This window comes from Carya illinoinensis, chromosome 6, assembly GCF_018687715.1.
Source record: "Carya illinoinensis cultivar Pawnee chromosome 6, C.illinoinensisPawnee_v1, whole genome shotgun sequence".
Taxonomy (NCBI): Eukaryota; Viridiplantae; Streptophyta; class Magnoliopsida; order Fagales; family Juglandaceae; genus Carya; species Carya illinoinensis.
This window is the reverse complement of record NC_056757.1, coordinates 6,801,753-6,818,863: the sequence shown is the minus strand read 5'-3', so window position 1 is coordinate 6,818,863 and position 17,111 is coordinate 6,801,753.

Genomic DNA, 17,111 nt, shown 5'->3' with positions numbered 1-17,111 from the left:
GAGAGGCATGTGGGGCAAGGGGGTCAGAAGTCAGAGAAGGGGATGTTAGGAGGCAGGCGGACATGAGAGTCATTTTAAAGGGAAAAGCGCTCTCTCTCTCTCTCTCTCTCTCTCTCTCTCTCTCTCTCTCTCTCTCTCACACACATATGGGCTCTAAAGTGGACCGAGTCTTAAAAATTCCTTACAAGTTTCAAATTGGGCAATCACAAGATCGAAAACTAAGAAGAGTAAGGAAGCAATGTAAGGATTGGTGAAATCAACTTGGGACGAGTCTAGCAAGAGCCCAATATTCAAAATGGGCTTGAGAGAAAGAGATCCAGTTTTCATTCACATGATACAAGTTATGGAAGACATGACTTAAGATTTGTTGAATATTTGGGTTTGAGAATACTTGGTCCAAATCTATTTTTTGAACTAGGGTTTCAGGAGAAGTTTTTAATAGGGTTTAGAGATTGTTTTAATTTTCAGCTAGGATTTCTTTTGGGAATGCCTTGTATTTCGCCCAAGTGTATTTTGGAAAAGATTCTTAAATTTTTAGTTTAGGATTTTATCTTGTTTAGGGGGAGGGTACTGTAAAGCGGTACTATTCATAGTACTATAGAGCAGTACTATTCACTCAAGGGCATTTGGAATATGGGGCTTTATTTTACTTAGGGTTTTGTTAGGTTTTAGTTTAAATACTTTTTGTAGCCTCATTTTAACAAAGATATGAAAGTTGAAAATTGATAAATTTTATTCATTGTGAGTTGAGTTTGTCTCCTCTTGTTTTTCATTGAACGTTTGAACTTATCAAAGGTAAATAACAACATTTGTGGTGTTCCTCCTTTATAATCTAGGTTCTTGATACAAGTTCTTCAATGGGTCTAAATTTTAATATAATCTAGGTTCTTGAAACGAGTTCCTCAATAGGACTAGATTCTTCCATCCATTAACTTGATTTTGACTTTTTTCGGTGAGTTTTCAAATTGATTGTGGGTTTAAAGGATTCCAATTCTATGAGTTCACATCACTCTCTCTCTCTCTCTCTTCTTTTTCTTCTTCTTCTTCCTCCTTAGGTTTTCTCTTCTTCTTCAACCTCTCGAGAAAGAGCTCCGGAAGTTTTTCTACACATCTATGACTTTCCTTGTACAGTGAGAGATGAGAGACCATGAGAGGCTGTAAACAAAAATATTATAGTAAATTTATCCTCCTTAAATGCCCATGGATGTAGGCACATGCTAAACCATGTAAAAATGTGTATCATTCTCTTTATTTTCTCTACTCTAATTTCCCTTTCACCTTTATGAACATACGCGCCGACCCCGTACACGTAGCACCAGACCATCTCTGGGGGCATCAAACCATGCCGTTCGAGGCCCGAGTCTCCTCAGTGAGCTGGGAATGAGTCTTTCTCACCTTCCGGCCTGTTGTGCGATTTTTACAATGCCAACAATGGCACTGTCTATGGGATCTAATCACTTTCTAAAGCCAAAGGTGGGAGAAGGACAATTTTCTAGTGCATTAAATAATCTTTGAATGAACTGATTGAAACTTCCTCTAAGTAAGTACAACCAACTGCTCTGCTCTTATTTTGATTAGCGACACTGTGGCAAAAATAGGGTATGCCGATGAGGCTCTACGCATAGAGCCTACAGTTTTAAGTGTTTGGGCCACTTATCTCCCCATTCCAAGGAGTGTAAATTTCTCTCAAGGCACAATGATTTGCATGCACATGGGTCGCACAACACTGTGCACAGTGCTGCACACGTAGAGGCCATGGCCACCCAACGAGTGCACGTCCTACCCGTGGGTAGCCTCGTGCCCACAAGGGCCGCTAGCATTCTCTGCCGCAAACATGGTGGTCGCCAGAAGTGCTGGCCGTGCATAGTGGGCAAGCTCATGGTTGGCCACCACAAGCCCGTCTAACTCACAGGTGGCCACCATTCGGGCCGCCGAGAGTTTCTGTCTAGCTTGGTGTGGTCTCCCTTCGGCGGAGCCACACTTAGTGCCTAGGTTGAGAGCGACCAGCACACACCGGTGTTGCGTGCGACCTTGTAAAGGCTCGCGGCCTTCTGCCGTAAGCTCAGGCGACCTACCAGTGGTCCTCCCTTGACCGCCTACAGTCTTTGGAGCTTACCATTGAAAGTCCCGGTCTGCGGGGACTGTGAGCTATGCACCTGTGTGCATTGTCCCTTGCACACGGGGTAGTAGTCCTGCCAACCAACAGACTGACCAGAGGAGGACGCCAGCAGTCACCATCAAACCCGCCGGCGTCGTCTACCTTCACCGGTCACTGACCACCACCTCGGTCTCGATGTGTCTCTCGGGAGTGCACGTGTTGCACAGCTCAGATCGTAGGAAGCTCTCCTTGGACTCCACTTGCTCAGGATCGACCCCACCAGCTTGGGAACTTAGCCACCGAGCCTTCCATGAAGTGGTGTCACATGGCTCGAAAGACCTCCACCACTCGGGGCACGAAAGAACTCCACCACTCAAGAAACAAGACTCCTTCACTTGAAAGAACTCCATCGCTCGGAGAACAAGGCTCAGGGCTCAGAAGATCACAACTCGAGGCTCGAAAACTCCGCTCAGGTTAGCCACGAGGCTTCACAGCTTGGAAGGTCTCCTACATTCAGGGGTCACTTGCACAGGAAAGAGCCGCTGCATGTGAGCTCCGCCGCTCGGGAAGCTCTATTTGAAGAACAATGCATGGGAAGGCCTCCCATGCTCGGGACTCAAAAGTAGGTCTCATGTAGCACGACAGCCCACCAACTCACGATAGACCTTACTTCGTTCAGGAAACCTACTTGGCACCTCATCCACTCAGAACCCACCTCCTCAGCCCAAGGAGTACTCATCTCGAGAAGCATGGCTTAGGACAGGCCATCGACGACTCAGGAAAAACTTCGCTCGGACTGACCACTCACGGCACAAGACTCGGCTTGCAAAAATGCTTGGGCTTGGACAGACCCCCCCAACAGTGCACTTACATGCTATACGAGACTTGGCTAGCAGTCATGCACAGGCCCAGACAGACCCCCCACAGCACAGGACTCGATCAGCTGAGCCACGGGAACTAAGACCTGGACCAACCACTTTTGCACTTGCATGCAACTCAGACTCGAATTAGGGGCACTACGCAGGGCTCGAAACGCTACACCACCTACACAAGACACAGGCCAACGGCACTGCATGAGCTTGGACCAGCAACTTGTGCACTTGCAGGCAGTCCAATTTGGACTAGTGGGCAGAAATGGCTTGTTTTCAAAAACAAAAAGGGAGAGAGCTCAGAGAGGAAGGGGTCACTCAAATTAGACCAGTCACTTACGGCTCTCGGGCAAGACTCAAGCTCCCCCAACGAGCTCACCCGGACTCCCAGTGGGGCCATCCGGGCTCTTCCAACAGGCTCACCCAGACTCCTAGCAGGCCCATCCGAGCTCTCCTAGCAGGCCCATCCGAGCTCTCCTAGCTAGCTCATCCAGGCTCCCCCGCTTAGTTCACCTGGACTCTCCCAATGGGCAAGCACGAACTCCCCCCAAGCGGCAACAACTCTTGGTTTAGTTCTTTCAAAACTTATATGAATTTTGTTTCTACTAATAACTTAATTCTTGTGACTCGGAACGGCAAATCGCCAAGCACTAGCACGCATACGGACATGTCTAACCTTCATCACCACAGAAGTCGGGTGGCATACAGGCCTCAACCGGCATGCCTCCAACCTTCGCTACACCCAGTACGAACAAGCATCTCTGTCAAATGAAGGACCAGGCCTAGCCCACCTAATTGGGTGATAGAGGACAAAAATGGACAAGAGAAGTGAGGAGCCATGGGGTGTCAGGGGGTGCAGGAGGTAGGGGTTGGACACATGCATGAGTTTGGGAGTAGGGTGGGCTGTCAGTAGGGGTGTCAGGGAGGCATGGGGGGGTAGGGGAGTCAGAAGGTTGGGAAGGGGTAATCAGGAGGCAGGCAGACACGGGAGTCATTTAAAGGGAAAAGCTCTCTCTCTCTCTCTCTCTCTCTCTCTCTCTCTCTCTCTCTCTCTCTCTCTCTCTCTCTCTCTCTCAGTTTTCCTCTTCTTTAACCTCTCGAGAAAGAGCTCTGAAATTTTTCTGCATATCTATGGCTTTCCTTGTATAGTGAGAGATGAGAAGCCATGAGAGGTTGTAAACAAGAATATTATAGTAAATTTCTCCTCCTCAAATGCCTGTGGACGTAGGCACATGCTAAACCACGTAAATATGTGTGTCATTCTCTTTATTTTCTTTGCTCTTATTTCCCTTTTATCGCCATAAGCGGACGCGCTGACACCGTACACGCCACACTGGACCATTACTGAGGGCACCAAACCTCATTGTTTGAGGCCTGACTCTCCTCAATGGGCTAGGAATGAGTCTTTCTCCCCTTCTGGCCTGTTGTGTAATTTTTACAGTGCAAACAGATTGTTTTGCATTGGGATCTCCAGTCCAATCTGAATCACAAAAGGCAATAAGGGGTGTTGAACCTGTTGTAAACCAGAGACCATGGTCTGGTGTCCCTTTAAGACAGGGCAAGATGCGCTTTACTGCTGTCCAATGCATTCTAGTAGAAGAGTGTAAGGCTTGACAAAGCCGGTTGACTAGATAAGTTATTTCAGGCCTAGATAAGGTGCAATATTGTAGGGCACCAATAACTTGGCGGTAAATAGTAGGTTCAAAGAGTGGTTCACCACCATCTAAGATAGATAATTTGGAACCTGAGACACATGGGGCTAAGTACAGCTTAGCACCAAGCATACCTATATTTATGAGCAAGTCTGTAATATACTTTGTCTATCAAAGTTGTAGCCCAGAAGCAGATTGTGAGGCCTCAATACCAAGAAAATAGCTGAGTTCACAAAGATCCCTTAGTATAAACTTGGTTTGTGGTTTACTAATTAGAGATAAAATTGCAGTATCATTGTTGCCAGTAACTAAGATATCATCAACATATACTAAAACATATAAAGTGATATATTGATTCTTAAAGGTAACGAGTGAAGAGTCAACAAGTGAGCCAAGGAAACCAAGATCTTGTAACGTATGAGAGAGACAGTTGAACCAAGCCCGTGGAGCTTGTTTAAGACCATAAAGGGCCTTATTTAATTTGCATACAAACTCAGGTCGTAGGGGATCCACAAAGCCCCTAGGTTGCTCCATATATACTGCATCATCTAATACACCATGTAAAAATGCATTAGAAACATCTAATTGCTTAATAGACTAGTTAAATTGAACTGCAAGAGCTAACACCATGTAGATGGTGGCTTGTTTGATAATTGGACTAAAAGTCTCAGTTTAATCAATACCACTACATTGATCAAATCCCTTGGTAACAAGGCAAGCCTTGAATCTATCAATTGTCCCATCAGGTTTCCATGTAATTTTATGAACCCACTTGTTTCTGACTACATTGTTCTGCAATGGTTTAGGACATAAACTCCATGTACCAGTTTTGATAAATGCATCAATCTCCTCTTGCATAGGCTTTTTGCACTTAGGAGAGGAGTTTTCTTGGGTAAAACAGGAGGTTTCGGTGTCAAAGAGGTGAGTATGGAGGGCTTTGTAAGGATGTTTAGTGCAATAAAACAAAGTATAATTTGTGAATTGTTTGGGCTTAAGGTTTCCTGATTTTGATCTAGTGACCATGGGATGGGATGAGAAGAAATGAGATTAAAATTAGATGTTTGTATGGGGAGACAAAGAGTGTCATGATTCAAGTGATAAACAATATGAGATGGGTGGAATAGCAAATTGAGGTGAAGTATTGGAGTGAAGTAAATGTTGTGTAGATAAAAGATGGTCAAAATGAGAGGGAGATGAAGAATCTGTACCTGGATTAGTATGGTGCGAAGAGGAATTAATAAGTGAAGGAGAGATACTCAGTGTTGTTTGCATTGTATGTGTGGAACATCCAACTGGAGAAGCACTTGTAGGTGGTGAGATATTCTGGTCAAGTTCCTTTGCTAAAATGTATCCTTCATCAAATATAACATGGCATGAAACAAAAACTCCTTTGGAGGAAGGATCCATACACCTATACCCTTTTCGATTTGAACTATAGCCAATAAAAATACACAACCTGCTTCTAAAGCTAAGTTTATCATGAGTAAGGCCTAAGAAGAGTATAGCATGCACACCCAAAGAACGTAAAAATTGATAATTGGGTTTATGACCAAATAACTTAAAAATGGAAAAACATTGTCAAGTACTGGAGTAGGGAGTCTATGGATCAAATATATAGCTGTTTGAAAGGCATTAACCCAGAAATTTGATTTTAGGTGTGATTGTGCAAAAAGGGACAAACCAACTTCCATAATGTGTCTTTGTTTGCATTCAGATACAACATTTTGTTCAGGCGTATGAGGATAGGTCCATCAATGATAGATACCATTATTTTCAAGGAATATTTTGAACTGTCGAGACATATATTCTCCTCCTCCATCACTTTGTAATTGTTTAATTTTAGTTGAAAATAAGTTTTCAACTAGACTTTTGTATTTAATGACTCAGGAGAATACATTAGATTTTTTATGAATGGGATACAGCCATGTGAACCGAGAAAAATCATCAATAAAGATAACATAGTAACAACATCAACTTAAAGATGGAACTGAGCAAGAGCATACATCAGTGTGTATAAGTTCAAGTGGTAAAGCAGAAACATGATGAGAATAAAAAAATGCTAACTTTTTATTCTTTCCTAATTGACAAGATGAACATACATTAGAGTTGATTAACTTCTCAGAAGTAGGCAACTTATGAGAGTTAACCAACTGGTGAACAATCTTGTCTGAAGGGTGTCCTAATCTAGAGTGCCACATATCAAATGTGGTTTTATTTCCTAAATAGGCTATGACATCTTACTTTATGCCATGCTTGTTATTCTTAGGATGCTTGCTCAAGTAGAGAGGATAAATACTAGATTCACTCTTTCCCTCCAACAGTGTTATTCCCGTTAGATTATCCTTCACAAGGTAAGAAAAACTAGTTAGAATAAAGTAACAATTGTTCTCAATGCAAAGCCACTTGATAGAAAGTAAATGGGCTGAGATTTTGGGACTGTGGAGAATATTATTCATGGAAAACATGTGATGACCACAATTTAGTTGTGATGAACCAAAGTGAAGGATGGGAAGAGTTGAACCATTACCTACAACAACAGATTCATCACCTAGGAAAGGTTGTTGAATGGTGAGGTTGGCAAGTTCAAATGTAATATGTACATTAGCACCACCATTTGCAAACCAAGGTTGGTCTTCTCCATGAATGGTGTTGGATTGTGCAACCATAGCAGCCAATTGTGTAGGAGGATGACGCCCTTGATAAGCATAATCCATCCTATGGAAGCAATCCACGGCACGATGGTTGGACTTTCCAAAGATTTGGCATGATGATCTAGGTACATTTGATCCTCGAGAAGTAAAGGATTTTTGCTGAGAAGGATGGCATGTGTGTGAAGAGGACTTGGGACTATCAGAATGTTGAGTAGAGAACTTTTGATATTTCTATTGTCCACCAGTATTCCTCTTATTGCCATATGGTTGAGAGGATCCTTACTTGGGAGCATAGAGAGCAAATTTTCCAGCATCTAGTGCAGTGGCCTTGTGTTCATTTTCATTGGGAATCTCATATGACAGCAACTCAACTTGAAAGTCACCAAATGAAATAAAGGCATCCCTGGTAGCAAAAGAAAAATAAGTAACAAAGGCATAATAAGTAGGGTTTAGGCCACTAAAAATAAACAAAATGAGGTCTTCATCATCTATTTCTTTGCCAACAGCTGACAACTGGTCAACCCATAACTTGGCATGACGAAGGTACTCAGTGCAGGATAGGTTCCCTTGGCTCAGGTTTTGGAGTTGGCGTTTGAGATAAGTCACCCTTGACCGAGATTGAGAAGCAAAACGATTAGCAAGGTGCTGCCACACCTGTCATGAGGTCTGTAAACCATAGACAATAGATTATACATTTTCAACTAGAGTAGTGTTGATCCAACTCAATAAAATTTGATCTTTCTTTTGCCATTGGGCAAAAGCAGGATTGTCACTCTCATTCCCTTGAGAGTCAGGAAGGAATGAAACAGGACATGGTTCAAAACCATCCACAATGCCTAATAAATCATAACTTTTAAGAATGGGAACAAATTGAGATAACTAGCTTAAATAATTTTTCCCATCCAACTTAACAGGAACGAGTTAAACTATATTTGAAAAATTGAAGATTGAGGTAGCAGGATTAGCGGAAACCATTGTTGAGGATTGAAACATTAACAGTGTTAGCCTGTTGCTCTAATACCAAGAAAGAAATTAAGAACTATGTATTTGGATTGTTTTGATTAACTTAACCAAAACATGAGAGTATATTCAATATTTATAGAGTACACAATACAAGATAAGAACAACTTAGAGTTATAGAATTATCTATAGTTGCAACAGTTATCAAGAATTCAAAACTTAAATTATATAATCAAATAAGCTAGCTGTGGGAGAGTTGGTTAAGAGAAATTCAAATTGTTGTTGTTATCTACTTCAACAGATTGTGGTTAATATTTATGGACCCTCTGTTGTAGCCAACTATAATGACAGTTAATTTGTATCTACATTATATAATATATATATACACACACACATACTAATATTTTAACCTTCTATATGTTATAAGAGAGGTCCTTGATCTATCTTGGGGACCGTTGACACGGGTAAAGGTGCTAAGTGTGTTTATCTATATCTATAAAGAGAGCAACTAGAAGCTGAACGCAATGATTAGTGCATATTTACACCCTCCAATATATACATGATGTGTATTTTTTAAGAAGTATAAAATAGAAGTGAGTGTAGGTCGATAATGAATTCAGTGTACCTCCTCCCCCAATTCAATCTCTTTTTCTCCCTTTTCTATATCTCTCTCTGCCCTTCGAAGGTTTGAATCTCACCCCCTATCTCTCCCCCCTTAAGCAAAAGAAATAAAACATATTCTTATTCCAAATTGTGAAGGATGGCTACCTGAGCAACAAGAAGAATGGGACCTTGTATTAATTTAGAATTTGGCTCCTTTTCTCGTTAGAAATCTACTGAAATGTAGGGGAGGCTCTGTACAATTCATTTAAAGCAACACTGATGATTATTTATACTATTGGCAATCCCCCTTTCCTACTTCCATTACAAGATGTGACAATGGAAGTCTATTCATACACGCCCCAGAGTGTCTCCAAAGCAAAGTCCTGGCTTCATTTCTAATAGACAACCAAGACAATGGATATCATGTACAAATAGTTGGGGAAATCATGTATTGTTTCAACTTTAAATCCCTTTGTGGGTGAAATTTTGGAGGAAAATACATATTTAAGAATATGTGAACTTTTTACTTCTAAGAGTTCTCTACTCAGCATGGTGCCTATTCTTTCCATTCATAGACTTCTACGCTTTTTGTATATTAGCTAATATTGTTGAATCTTTAAAATTCGGCCATCAACCAATTCTTTTAGGTTGTGTTTGGATTTGGATATGGTCTTAATTTAGATTTTAATTTTGAAGATCAAAATCTAAATCTTGCACTAGAAATTCAACCATGCAAATATACCATTAATTTCTTTTATCCTTTATAGTGAATCTTGGGAAACAATTGATACAGGAGATATAGCATTTGGACCTTGATACAAAAAAATTTCCTATGGATTTTACCATTCCAAGAACAAAAGGCTCGTTCCCCCAACCACCTTTATCTAATATATGAAGGATAGGGACATTAGATACAGATAACTATAGTTACTAATAAAGAGTAGCTATGAGAGAGACTCCTCTACAACAAAATGATTAGAGATCTATCCGAGTGGTTTGAGATGAGAGAGAAAGAGAGAGCAACTGATGGGATCTATTGAGAGAAAGCACTTCGTGAGGACAAGATGGGCAACATGTTTGAGATGAGAGAGAGAGAGAGAGAGAGAGAGAAGAGGAGAGCTTAGGAGAATGAAAGATGGTGACATAAGGAAACGCCAGCCTCAACTCATTCCCACTATGAATAACGTATATCTTCTACATGTCTATTTTCAATTGGAGGGTGTAAAATGCAAATTTACACAACGTCTGATTTAAAACTTTTCTCATATATAAATGGAATGTGAGTGATTGATCTACTATGTAATTCAACTACATCGATCATGAAAGCTTTGCCCAAAAACTATTGTTGCATGTAATTAATCCTAAATGATAATCGTGTAACTATTCCTTATAGATCTTACAGCATTGTTTAAAATTCTATACAATTAGATACCATGAGCTGATGCATTTTTCAGTCCAGGCTAGAGCCCAACGATACGATTGTACGGCCCATGATATTGGCTTAGACGTTGATATAGTGCTATTGCATTCATCCATGAAAGTAAAGTATAGATAAAGAACAGAAAATATAAATGATAGAGAGAGAAATTTATATGGTTCGGCATATAACCTATGTCCACGGGGTATTTGGAGGCAAATCCACTATGCATAGTGATTTGTACAGTATCCCATGGCCTTGTGTATCTCTCAATACAATGGAGATTGAAGATCCCGACCCCTTTTACCTAAAGGAAGAAGACGATCATATCTCCGGAGTCATCCAAAAAGTAGGTCGAATACCCCTAAGCACCCAAAAGAATTGATGGTATCTGTATGTAAATCCCTTTTTATCAAGGCCTCGGTGGCTGATTTCTTGTCAGCCTTGTGTCTCCTCACCTATCCCCTTTGCATGTCTGACTTAACTTCCCTTGCCTTTCACATCATTCAGTTTTTTTCTTTTCCTTCTCTTCCTTCTCTCCCTTCTATCTTGAGCTAGGCCTAGTTTATTGTGTACCTAACAAATGCCTACAATGCTTAAGGTTGACTTACCCAACAAGAAAACCTTGAGCGTCTTCCAATTAGTCATAATAAAGATGATTTGCGGAAAGTGCAAGAAGATAAATACTGGGAACTTGTCCCTAGTCTACCTTGTTGTGTGATTCAATGAAGGTCTTCAAGGGCGGACCTTGAGGAGACATGCAAATCCCAGTAAGGGTCGTAGGGGATGGGCCTCTAGGATGCTTGTTTGTGTGAAGGTATATATGATAAATGAGCATGCTAATGGTTGAATCTGATCATTTAGCAATCCTTGTAGAATGCACATATTTTCATTCTCATTCCTGTTGGTGCTAGTGGATTCTTTGACCTCTTGATGCGATTTAAAATTTTGACGTTAAGGTTGAATGTTTTGTTGTAACTTACACTTAATGGTCAGGGAGCCCGTCTTAAGCCCGTCGACTCCCTGGGCTCATTTCAAACAGTTGTTGAGCCCATCAACTCGTTTCAAAGGTAATTCACGTGAGGTGGTTGGGGAGCTTGGAGGCTCTTTCCTAGATGCAACCCACGTGAGGTGTTTGTGGAGCTCAGAGACTGGTTCCTAGAGGTAATCCACACAAGGCAGTTGTGGAGTCCAGAGACTCGTACTCGGAAGTAACCTATGCCAAGTGGTTGTGAAGAGAGTGTCAGCTCCAATCACATGTGCATTGCTCACACTCGACTTGGAGACTATTAGGAGAGGTTCTCGACCACTGCTTGGTGCTTTGGCCACATTGGGCAAGTGTCAACAACGATCACTTGACTGACTTCAGTGGGAGAGGTGTTGGACCACTGGCTTGGTGCTCGATCTAGGCTGACTCCAACAAGAGAGGTGCTTGATTGCTGGCTTGGCACTGTGGCCACTTCAGGCGAGTGTCAACAACAATCACTTGACTGATTTCTGCAGGAAAGGTACTCGATCCTATTGTGAAATTTTTAGCAAAAACTAAACTAGTTAGTGCAATAATCCAAATCGAAAGTTTGAAACTTGCAAGCTAGACCCTTGTTGCGAAATTGAGGGCTCAAAGCACTCTAGTGAGGCTTCTGGGCAGCTCTACCTCTGTGATGATGATGATCTGGCATGTCTGAGCGAGTGCTATGGGGTTGCCTATTCTGGTGATGATAAGGGGTTGAGGTGCCCGAGCGGTGCTCGAGGGTGATTCCACAGCCGGTGTTTCGAATTAGGTGGATGTTTTCCAAGCTTCTTGCCCGGTGGTAGCTGATTGCCTTTGTGCATTCTCTCTGTCCCGTTTATTCACCCTAGGGCTTTTGTTCAGGATGTGAGTTGTCTGAACTTGCATTTAGGCAAGGCTAGCAAGCAAAGTGCATTCTAGGGGAGTTTAGCTACTGGGACTCCCGTGAAATCTTGAGGGTTTTTGTGGGAGAGACCTCAAAAAACCAAATTCATTAGTAAATATGAAATCCAAATAGTGAGTCCAAGAGAAGCAAACAAGTGGCTTTCAACCACGAGTACCACTTTCGCTTAACTGATATTGTTCACTATTGAGTGAACTTCACATAGTGGAGTTTGTTCATCCTTAAGTACTTTTTGTTGTGATGGAGACTATCCATTTTGGAGTAGTTTTTATTATGCTTGCATGGGGACTCATTGTTAAGCTCAGAAATCCTGAACATTGTTGACTAAGATTGATGAGCAAAGGGCACTACTTACCCATTCGTCCACCTCTGTATTCCTGTATTTTCATTCTTTAGGAGTCTCATGGAAATCTAGGGGATTTTGCAGGGAAACCCTGCAAAACTAAATTTGTTAGTACAAATAAATTTAGATAATAAGTAAAGAAGCTAACACAAGCCATTTGATTGTTGCTTTAAGTTTTCTATTTAGTGTCTGGCGAAGAGTACTTTTCGCCAGATCCATATTGTTACACCATTTGGGCTGAGTAAGATAATGACATTCTAAATATCTCCCAAGAGTCCGGCAATGTACCAAGCAAACACAATCCATGTACCTCATCGTCGAACTTGATACCCATTCCAGCCAACTTATTAATTATTCCTTGGAATTTGTTCAAGTGATCTTTTAACAAAATTCCATCTTAGTATCTTAAAGTCATCAAATGCTTGATCAAATACATTTTATTATTTCCAATTTTCCAACCACATAAATGTTCAAGTTTATTCCAGAGTGTATGTACATGTGTCTCATTGCTAATATGGTTCAAAACAATATCTTCTACCCACTGTCTGATGTATCCACAAACTTATCAATGTTGCAATATCCCATTCTTCATTAGATTTATTTTCAGGATTCTCAAAAGCAAATACCGGTAAATGAAATTACCTTACAAATAAAAGGTCTTCCATTTTTCCTTTCCAAGTATGATAATTAGAACCATTTAAAGTAACCATTCTACTCATATTAACTTTCATTATTCAACACAAAATATTCAATGGTTATGACCCCGCTTTGATACCACTTTGTTGGAAGAAATCTAAATAGCGAAAATAATTATCTTCCACTTTGTGTGAATCTATTAGAGAGTAATTGAATAGAGAACAATATATAGTAAAATCACACACACAAAGAGCTAAGAATTTTTTATGTGAAAAACCCTTCAATGCAAAGGCAAAAACCACGGAACCTAATCTAGTTAAAGCTTTCACCATCAACAATGATATGTACACAAATGTTCTCTCTAGATAGAACTAGAGGCATACAATCAACAATGATCTCAAGAAAAACACTTTCCTAGCAACCAAATAGTGTGATTAGAAGAGATATCACCAAGAGATGTGCTACTGTTCATGACCTCGAGCACTAGAAATACTACACCAAATCCGATCTTCACCGTTCAGATTATAAAGCCTTAAGTTGTAAATGTGCCTGCAAAATTTCAATTCAATCGGATCACAGACAACACAAATCAAAGCATTTGATTGAAACTGGACAAGCTCCCCTACTTTTGGTTGTCTATTCCACTCCCCAATCTCTCTCACTTTTTTCTCTCCTTTTTTTCACACTCTCTTTGCTTCCATACATAGCAGCATCACTTAAGTTTAAAACCTAATTAAACTAAGTCTAAACCCTCTCTCTCCATGTAGGCTTAATGAACCCACATGGGCCATCCTCCATATAGGAGGGAATGCAACACAATAGGATTTTGTAAAAAACCCTCCAAAACTAAATTTTTTAGCACAAATAAATTTAGATACTAAGTAAAGAAGCTAACCCAAGCTATTTGACTGCTGCTTTTAAGTTTTCCGTTTCGTGTTTGGCAGGGAATGGTTGCCAATGAGAGTGTTGTGCAAAGAGTACTATCAACATATCTTCTTGGTTCGTTTGTTCATTGTGATGTTTTGCTCCCTTATATGGGGCTCATGGTTGAGTCCAGGATGCTTGAGTGTTCCTGGTCAATGGCTTAGGCCTTGTAGAATTCTAAGCTTTGGGGGAATGTCTTAGTGTGGTTTCCTTTTTTAGTTGGAGCTTTGTCCATTCTTTCTTTTAGTAATCCTTTGTTGAGTGCAGTGCAAATGAATTAGAGAGTTGGGCACTAGTGCCGAGTTCAGGACTCATTCAAGTTGAGTAGCACTTATCATTGGCAACCAAACAGCTAGTTCATTACCCACCATGGGAGTGGCAAGCTACACTTGCCCACTGTTTTTCTTGGGTGGCAGGCTCATTACTCATCATGAGGGGGGCGAGCTATGATGGGCCCACTTTTGCTTGCTCGCTGCTGATGCTTAACTAACGTTTGCATGGCGCGATCGTTGCCTGTGATTCTCCATTCCACTATGTATGATGGATTTTGGCACGTCAATGGGAGAGTAACACTGCGGTGGTGGCAAAAATCAATGCTGAGCCTCGTGCCATACACATGCATGGTGCTAGGTCACGCCATGCATAGATTCTTGTTCCTCCTCCACATGATCTTGCCATGACTAGCTGTAGCAAATTGGTGGGTTAGGTTTCTTGGAACTCGTGGTCAAACCAGTGGGGGAATGAATGAGCATTGGCTACCATGCTTCAAACGGTGACAAGCAAATGCCTATGGTTGTGTGGGTGCAACGCCTTCTAGCGCAACATGGGGCGGGGAATGCCACAGTGGCTCATGCCAAAAATAACTGTGAGCAAACACCATGCTTGCTAGTGTATTTGTGATGCCAAGGTGATCCGTATGGCTAGCAGTTTTGGCACTTGCTAGATTTCAATGTGACTAGGCTTACCTCCAATGAAAGAAACCGTCACTGGAGGAATCTGGTGTCCCTTGCTACTGGCCCTGCAACTGTCGGTGGCTCTACCCTACTGCTAGTCCACAACATGAACAATATTTTCTTCACCCCTTATAAACCTGCATTCTTTGTGGCGTGTCCTTTGAATCTGGTCATTGGTCATTGGTTCTTGTCGCACATGACCATATATATCAATTTTGAGATTTTTATTTTCAATTTTACCCTCAAAATGTGCTACCAATAGTGCCTTACAATTGTATACATGTTCTCATTTGATCTATTTTTGTTTTACTTGTCATTCATTTGGACATACTCACATCTAGTATTCTTTCTCATGTAACATGTCAATATTCATGGGTTGCTAATATTCTATACCTAAATCTAATTTGAATGGTACTTTATCGCAAAAAAGTCGGATTGTAATTACTTTGTTCCAGCTTTAATGTTACAAAACAACATATAGGATTGACCTTTTTAGCACTAGAACATGAAATTTAGGATGCTACCATGATCAAATGTCAAAATGTAGGAAATCTGAATCATGTTGTCCCTTCTGTCAATATGGTCACTCAATTGGATAATTCAAATTTATGATGCTTACTATATCAATTACCAATGGCAATTTCAATTTCTGCATTTTGCTGCACTAATGCTAAACTTGATTACTATTGTTATTGACCTAATCAATTAATTTTTCTCCATTTACTCATATCTAAATATATTGTGCTATTCATTCTGCTACTATGGTACATCTTGGTATCCATTGTGTTAGACGTGTCTCAGACTCTCAACATTATTTGTGCCTTATTGCCAAGTATCTTAAAGACAAAGATGTTACTATGCTACTGTTATCTTCTAATTAATTTCAAAGTTACATAGGATTTGTTGGAGGCTCTGGATCAACTGGAGGAAGGTCTGAAGGAAAGCATCAAGAAACTAACTTCTTTCGATTTGTACAAGCAAGAAGTCCTCATTGGTCATCTTGACTAGTTTCCTATGTACAAAGATCCCTCATTTTGGCGTGATAATATGATGAGATTTGAAGAGAATGATTTCCATGTATGCTTACCAATTATGTTACTAATAATTTTGCTTTTTTCATATCCATCCAGTAAGTTTTACCATCCAAATTATTCAACTGAAACTGATCTCCCTATTTCTTTTTTGCAGTGGCTATTGAAACCCTTCTTGAACCTCTACGTCCTACCAATATCTGATGGTAGATATGTAAAAACAAATGCACAAAAAACTTGTTATGGATAAAGGATGCTTTGCTTTTCACCATTTCAACACCATTAGAAAAGAATTCAAGAAAGGAATAGGAAATACGATTATAGATCGTTATTAGAAGTAACTTCCGATCATCACTACCGTAATTTTAGCAACTGAGTCTACAGAAAGTCACCCCTCATACAAATTGGTAAAACAATTTTAGTTGATGTCTTTAGAAGCATGAGGTTGTACGATGACAACCTTGGGAAATGTTAGGATGGATCATAATGTTCAACTTTCATCATAATGAGGACCTTAGAGATTTAAGTGTGGAGGATTATGATACCTCAAATTGAATTGGCTTGGATTGTGAAGAAGTTCTATAGATGTGCACCAAGTGCCACATTGGTTGTATACTAGATAGAATTAAACTAAGGAAGAGAAAAAAAAGATAGGAGATGGGTGGTTTTTCAGCTCTTAATTCTGAAGATGTAGCACAAGAAGGGGAAGATCAGAGGGCAAAACGGGGGGAGGGGTAGTGAAGGAAGGGCAGAGGGTGTATGATGAGAGTTTCCTTAATGAGTGGTAACCAGGAGCTGATTGTGAAGCCTCAAGTATAGGAAAAGACTAATGGCCAAGAGGTGGATGAGGTGAAGCTTAGCTCTAGTATAAGTCTGGTTGATGTACAGACTATTATGCATAAGAGTAATTTTTTGATTGAAAGGCTAAGCTCCAATGCTGTAAAGCAGACTCAGGACTGCATAAAGGCATCACGTTGGAGGAGAAGGGATAGAACCAGGTTTGAGTCAGGTAAGTCTACTAGCTCTAACTCTAGTTTGAAAAGAGGAATTGAGTGTGTGGG